The sequence below is a fragment of the Oncorhynchus gorbuscha genome, linkage group LG13 (assembly GCF_021184085.1).
Source record: "Oncorhynchus gorbuscha isolate QuinsamMale2020 ecotype Even-year linkage group LG13, OgorEven_v1.0, whole genome shotgun sequence".
In the NCBI taxonomy this organism is placed as follows: Eukaryota; Metazoa; Chordata; class Actinopteri; order Salmoniformes; family Salmonidae; genus Oncorhynchus; species Oncorhynchus gorbuscha.
This window is the reverse complement of record NC_060185.1, coordinates 78,026,364-78,034,132: the sequence shown is the minus strand read 5'-3', so window position 1 is coordinate 78,034,132 and position 7,769 is coordinate 78,026,364. Positions and strand designations below refer to the sequence as shown.

General features: G+C 40.6%; 1 non-coding gene across 1 annotated transcript; it reads left to right on the top strand.

Annotated features, from left to right (window-relative positions):
• The first annotated feature begins 5,383 nt into the window (after nucleotides 1-5,383).
• LOC123994270 lies at nucleotides 5,384-5,437 on the top strand. Its single transcript, XR_006831616.1, has one exon. It is a non-coding gene; the product is annotated as a U7 small nuclear RNA (small nuclear RNA).
• The last annotated feature ends 2,332 nt before the right edge of the window (nucleotides 5,438-7,769 follow it).

Here is a 7,769-nt window from a genome sequence, read left to right as displayed (position 1 = left end):
GGGCGCGATTGTTAATACTCCACTGAGAGAAAAGCGGGCGGATAAAAATTCATACCTATTTGTAATTCCAGTGGTACTGTGATGGGGAGTGGAGATGAAAGGCAAGGGTCTCTGGATTAAGAAAGCAGAGGGAGTTAGGGAGAGCTCTGTTAAAGTCTTCGCTTTTCTCCTTTCAAAGATTCACATTTTTACCATTCCGAAGTTTAGCAGTGCTTCTACTTCTGCTGTGTGGTAGAACTGAATGTAACCCGACCAGAGTCAGACTGTAAAGTAGGGGTCTCCCCCCCAACTAGAGCATGTATCTCCAACTCTGGTCTTGGACAGCTACTGGAGACCATCAATAGTTGATTATTTGAAACAGGTGTGTTAGTTCTGGCATTGCCTCTTGTGGCATATGAATTGAATAGCTGCTGTGTGTGCACACAAGATTTGGCTGTTGAGGCTAAGATTAGTGCCGGGATGGAATAAAAAGCCTGCCCAGTCTCTCTCCAGGACAAGAGTTGCAGATCCATGCTGTAGAGTGTCTATATGAGCTGTGACTCAATGTAAATATTGAACCGTTATAAAAGGGGAGGTGTTGTTGCAGTAACCATAGAAACAGAATTACTAGAATGGACATTCCCATTCAAGTCAATGTTCCGTGATAGGTGGGAGGCGTATTTAGGGAAGACAAGCAGGATGTTCAACATTCCAATAATTATATTTTTGTGGTGGTAACCTTTGACCTTTTGAATGAGTGAGGCCTCAAGAATATGATCATAGATACATCCAATAATCATTGAAGCATGGGAGGAGGCAATATGTGTTATGACATGTACTGGAACAAAATGGCATTATCATTTAATGGTTCCCTCAACATAAGCGTGTTCACTGTATGTTTTTTGAAATGCATTAGATTTGATGTAATAATTTCACAGTTCTGCTCCGAGAGGATTCAAATTGAAAGGTTAATGTTATGCTTGGAAACCCTCACTATCTGTACAGCCTCAAAACCCATCCTTCTCTCACATACCATGTTGTACATCTCAGTGAAATGTATTTTCAGACATGCAACAACAAGCAAGGGAAATGAAGAGCGTTTCATTTGTCCATTGTAGGTCTATGAAACCATGTACATTTTCAGGATCATGGACGTTTGAAAAAGGTGTAGCTTTGTGTATCAAATGTAGTCTACCATTTCTAGCTTTGTGATGCCGCCATGTTGTATCTATAAGTCTCAAGCTTTAACAGTTGACTTTCAAGCATAGAAGGTGGCTACATTTGGAATATTGAGTGGGATAGTAGTTATTTTGGGTAAGAGTTGAAGTTTGTAATGATCCGCGTTAAAAACAAGGCAGGATTATGAAGAATTAGACTTCCGCGCAGGGCGGCAAATTGATGAGGGTGGCATTTTCCGAGCTAAACTGACCAAGATGCAACTCCAACAGCACATAGCACCTCACATTATTCTGCCTAAAAATAATGATAACTTCTCTCACCCATTGGCATATGGGCTATTTAGGTGAGCGCTGATGCCTCCCCATTATAAGCAGTTCTGCAGGAGCGCTAAATATTTAGCTTATCCATGTCCAGTTGCCACGCGCCTCCACCAATGATCCGTCAAAGTCAACATAAATAATGAATCCTATAGGCCTACAATAGAAAGAGTAGTAGCCTACAGTATGTCTTTTTTCTGTAGCCATTCAGACTGGAGACCAAATGTATGATAATGTAATGAGACAGACAGTTTTTACATCACGCACTTGTCTCTGATCAAATAGCCTAAATCAGGGTTCCCCAACTGGCGGCCCGCCAAATTATTTGCAATTATTGTTTCGGCCCCCATACCATCCGTTTAATTTATGATCTCTGGCCTAGATGGTGTCCTATCAAATAAAAATGCACTTCGATGGAAATATGACTTAGCATGTTAACAAACACCATATCATAAAAACAGGACAGGTCAAAATGACATGGACAATATGGAATGAAATTAGGTTACCCACAACTGGTTTCCGGGAGTTTCACTCTGTGCTAAATTGTCATGATAATCAGTGATCTCAAGTTTGTATTCATACATTTTGGATGAGCAGATCATACCGAAGACGATAATACTTCTGCATTTCTTGCTGTATAAACACATTGATTCTCATTGCGAATAGGGTCAAGATAATTCCTGATAAATGTGGGTAGCTGATATTCAGGTCTTAAATAGCCAAATTGATTAGTCTTAACCCTTTGTCAGGAATCACGACTAATAAAGCCAATGCAAAAGCATGTTTTACAAACTGTACCACCTTGATGGGCATTCATAAAATTACTTTGTTTGCTGACATTATACACTATACCTGTTTTACAGTGATTTTTTTGTCTTGCCTATGGTGGCAGAGCATCCAAGACTGGGCTTAGTTCAAAGTATTTATGTTCTTTGGTTTTAGACATCCATCTGAACTTTGTGGTTGAGTTGTGCCACAGGAGACTACAGAGAAAAGGGAAAATACAACAAAACATTTCCATTGTGAAATCACGATAGGGCTCCAAATACATCACCTTGTTCAAAGTTGACAAAACTGTCGGTAAGGGCACAAAAGTTCAAACTTCTTTTCCAGTTTAGTGTGTGTGTGTGTGTGTGTGTGTGTGTGTGTGTGTGTGTGTGTGTGTGTGTGTGTGTGTGTGTGTGTGTGTGTGTGTGTGTGTGTGTGTGTGTGTGTGTGTGTGTGTGTGTGTGTGTGTGTGTGTGTGTGTGTGTGTGTGTGTGTGTGTGTGTGTGTGTGTGTGTGTGTGTGTGTGTTTTCCCCACCTAATGGTGCTCACCACAAGCCATTATTCTTCTTCCAGTGGAAGAGTCTCTTCATCGCAGTTTACACTGAGCACCACAATTCAAAGAAGGCCTCATCCTGGCTTACGAAACCTCACAACAGCCTGGTTCAAATAGGACATTCTTAACGTTTGTCTATATGACTTTGGAGGTTTACAGTTCTATGTAATTCAACTGTAATAGGGTGAATTGGGGGAGTTGAATTGTTTTCTCATCATGTTGAGACAGAAAAAAGCCTGGGGAGGAAGACATATGCGCCTGTAGCTTCCTAAACTCCATAAGCCCTAAATTGACCCACTATGGCATTTTTTTTCTACAAGAGCTTTATGTCATTATCACCCTGTGTTGTCCACCTTTATAATGTTCGATTTTAGCTTTGTACCAAACTTCAACAAATATCCTTTTGTATGGTAGCTCAAGGCTTCTGCCTCAGAATTCTGATGGAATGCTTTGCAATGTTTGGAACAGACATATCAGTAGGATAAGTATGTCTACTACAACCACATGTAAACATTTGTCTGTCAAAATGTTGCCAAAATAAGACTTTCCCCTTCTATGACAAGGAAAACTGAAGGAATAGTGACTTGTAAATTAACACCACCCAGTGGTAGTAGGAAGTAGTGAACAAACGCAAGATCAAACAATGCCACTGTCCAAGCTTCTTTCAAGATACCGCATCTCATTACAGTGATGAACTTGAGTGAGTCTGCTCAGCCTAACCCCTCTCTCACACTATTCAGCCTATAATCATGGAGAAGGACTTCAGATATGATCACAGCTTACAGTACATTTCTGTGATAGGTGGACTGGCAGCTATATTTAGTGTGCCCATAGGAGTAAAGCAGGAAATAAATGCAGGAAGTTTAGCATTCAGATTGCCGTGGTTGAGGGGCTTTGGCCCTTCTAGTTATTCTATTTCTATGGTGTTACATGATTTAACAGGATCCTGAAATATTACCTGTCAGAAGATGTTCTCTGGACAGATCTGATAGAATACATCTTAAGAGGCACTTCCAGCCCAGGTGTCTGTACCCTACAAACGTTCCAGGGCATTCTGCCAACCGTGACTTTCTTTGATACTTCATTTATCACTGTTAAGTCAATATGTAATTTCACAAATGATTATTGTAATACACTGTACATCCCACAAATGGCTACCCTCCATCTTATGCCTGTTGAATTAAAAGCACATTCCTAACCATTCATTTATATTCTCTAATACCCTCTCCTTCTTAGAGGTGTACATACAACAGTACACTAAATAGGACCACCCATAGTGAAACCATTGATTATGTGGATTGATTGGTTGTCCTGCTCTCAGACACTGAGTGGTGATGAAAGAAGTTCTCCCTGCTGAAGATAATGTGGATGGATTGGGACCAGAGTGATGCAGTGGTACTTATACTGGATGCTACAGCAGAGTCTGAGAGCTGGAACACAACACCGTCGGGAGACAGATAACTAACTCCCCACAGTCAATTTAACATGTGACCAGAGTGGAGGTGGTCCACTGGTAAAGACCAGAGTGGAGGTGGTCAGGCTGGTAAAGCTCAGGGAGATGTGGTCCGCTGGTAAAGACCAGAGTGGAGGTGGTCAGGCTGGTAAAGACCAGAGTGGAGGTGGTCAGGCTGGTAAAGACCAGAGTGGAGGTGGTCAGGCAGACCAGAGTGGAGGTGGTCAGGCTGCTAAAGACCAGAGTGGAGGTGGTCAGGCTGGTAAAGCTCAGGGAGATGTGGTCCGCTGGTAAAGACCAGAGTGGAGGTGGTCAGGCTGGTAAAGACCAGAGTGGAGGTGGTCAGGCTGGTAAAGACCAGAGTGGAGGTGGTCAGGCAGACCAGAGTGGAGGTGGTCAGGCTGCTAAAGACCAGAGTGGAGGTGGTCAGGCAGACCAGAGTGGAGGTGGTCAGGCTGGTAAAGACCAGAGTGGAGGTGGTCAGGCTGGTAAAGACCAGAGTGGAGGTGGTCAGGCAGACCAGAGTGGAGGTGGTCAGGCTGCTAAAGACCAGAGTGGAGGTGGTCAGGCTGGTAAAGACCAGAGTGGAGGTGGTCAGGCTGGTAAAGACCAGAGTGGAGGAGGTCAGGCTGGTAAAGACCAGAGTGGAGGAGGTCAGGCTGGTAAAGACCAGAGTGGAGGTGGTCAGGCTGGTAAAGACCAGAGTGGAGGTGGTCAGGCTGGTAAAGACCAGAGTGGGGGTGGTCAGGCTGCTAAAGCCCAGAGGGGATGTGGTCAAGCTGGTAAAGACCAGAGTGGAACAGTCCAGGTACTATAGAGTTTATTTCAAATGGCAGCCTATATTCCCTTAGCAGTGCACTATTTTTGACCAGGGCCCATAGAGATCTTTGCACTATAAAAGGAATAGGGTGCCATTTGGGACTCACCCTAAGTAATTAACCTGGGCCTCAGACTCCCCATCAATTACAGCTGATATCTGTTCATTGGGAGCCACTGAAGCTGAGCACTCTCTACTTGACTATTATTTTAGCAGGTGACTCACCCCACATGAAAACATATTACAATGTACTATAGTCTAGTACATTACTGTAGTATACTGTAAGTGATGAGATATCCGTTCCTACAGGTCATGGAAAAATTGCTCTTTTAGTATTTCTCCAGTAGGTTTACTGAAGGAGAAAACCTCCACTTCTATGTCAAAGATAATAAGATAAAAACACTATAGTAAATACTACAGTTCTCTCTGCAAATACACTACAGTAAATGCTACAGTATACTACAATCCTAAAAATAATACATGAATTATTATAGTATATACTACAGTTTTATTTTACTACTGTATTTATACTATAGTTAACTGTAAATACTACAGTATACTACAGTAAATACTACAGTATTCACTGTAGTGTTTTTGCTGACTTTAGTCTGCAAAAACATTACAGTGTATATTCTACAGTAAAGTCTGCAAAAACCCTACAGTGAATACTATAGTATTTATACCGTAGTAAACTATAGTATTTGTTCATGTGGGACAAGTGGATAGTGATGGCTGGATAGGGAAGTGCGTGAGTACATGCTGTGTTTACGGTTGAATAATGTACGAGAGCTTTGTTTGTTTGAGTATTCACAATGCTATCATTTAGTTTTGTTTATCTCTCTCTCTCTCTCTCTCTCTCTCTCTCTCTCTCTCTCTCTCTCTCTCTCTCTCTCTCTGTGCAAATCTGTTGACTGTTTTCCCCTATTTAGAGCTATTCAGCTGATTTTGTCTCTGCTTACTCAATTTGAGTAGAAAAAACATGAACTCAAAAGCTGTTTACCAAGTACTACATGCAAAGGAGGATATACATGTTCAAAACAAAACAGGGCTTGCTTGCCTCCGAAAACACTGTTTTGGGAAGTGGATCTTTTCTTCTTAAGGTTTGGTTTGTTGGTGTGTTTCCCCACTTTCAGACAGCCTCAGTCCGAGTACCGATTCTCTATTTTAAAGAACCACAGATGGAATCAACTTGACCTAGCATCAGGGCCTTCACCAGAATTTCATAACATTCTGGGCTCAGTCCTGAATACCAGGAGCTGAGGGGTTGGCGTGTCTGAGAAAACAATTCTACTTCATTTTATATGACTGGAGATATTACAATAATATTTTGTTTATGCCACACAAAATGACAAGCTACTCTGACATTGACATACTGAGATCAATAAAATGAACGACCCATGTCTTAAATGCAACCAATAGCATAGGCCAATGAAAGTGTGGATACACAGATCTTAGGCCTACAATATGAGGGAATTATATAGTCCACCAGCTTTTCAGTGGCACTCACTTATCCAAACTGTTTTTCCACGCAATTATATTTAGAAATGTTGCATAATACCTTTTAGCTTCTCCTTCTGTTCATTGACAGCCACAACTCAACAATCAGCTGTTTGATATTTGCCGTGCAGGCTCCCCAATTGCGGGCTTCCCAACTGTAGGCCTATACGCTCCTAATGTGACAAAACACAATCTACAGCAATTTTTTTAATAAGCTATTGATCCTCTGTGGCTAAAATATGCTCTCCGGTGTGGTATTTTCAAATATGTATTTATTTATTTAATATTTATTTCTATAGATACATTAGTAATTATATAACTTGGCAAATCAATTTATCTGCAGCACTTCCAGCACCACTTCCTGAGGTGTTATGTTTTCTTCCATGCACTGTGCTCTCCCCAAGGCCAAATAATCAACACTTCTTATTATTAATTCAAATGGATTTTAGTCAGTAACCCCATATGAGGTTATTGTGTAGGTAGGCCTACTGTTACAAGAATATTCTAAATAATACAATTACAAGATAATAAATTCAGTAATTCAATGAATCCAATAGGCTAGGGGTTTCAGCTATATTATTATTAAAACGATGTAGGCCTTATGACCTTTTAAACCAATAATAAAATATGTAAAATTACTTGAATATTCTATGGGAAGGGTGTAAAATGTAAATTTGCATCAGAAATGTATTGGAAAGTTCAGAAAAACATCATGGAAGGCTATAGGCCTAACATGTTTGCGGATAGAGAAGATCTGCATAGCTTTCGATTGCTAGACTAATGATCATGACCACTCACCTTAACATTTCCTAGCCTAATTGTAACCAAACATCCAAACAGAGATTCATTCAAAACAAAAATCTGACATTGATTGATTTATCAAGACGAGTTCCAATGCTTGTTCATTGCAGCACAATGATCCTGGCTCAATCAAACAGAGCTGGAATTATCAGATGACTACAAATGGCAAATGCTTTACACTTATTCTAACCAGTGCTGTTTGTTTACCATAGCACCATTTTTAAAATTATTATTACGTCATCATTTCTGAATGAAAGTTGGTACCAACATGTAGTCTAGTGTATAAAATCATTTTAGAATATATGTATAATGTATCATCCAAAAAGCATGGTTGCCTATGCCTACACATAAGTGGCTCAATGAAAATGTTATATTTTTTTAAATCCTAAAACACCAAATTAGGC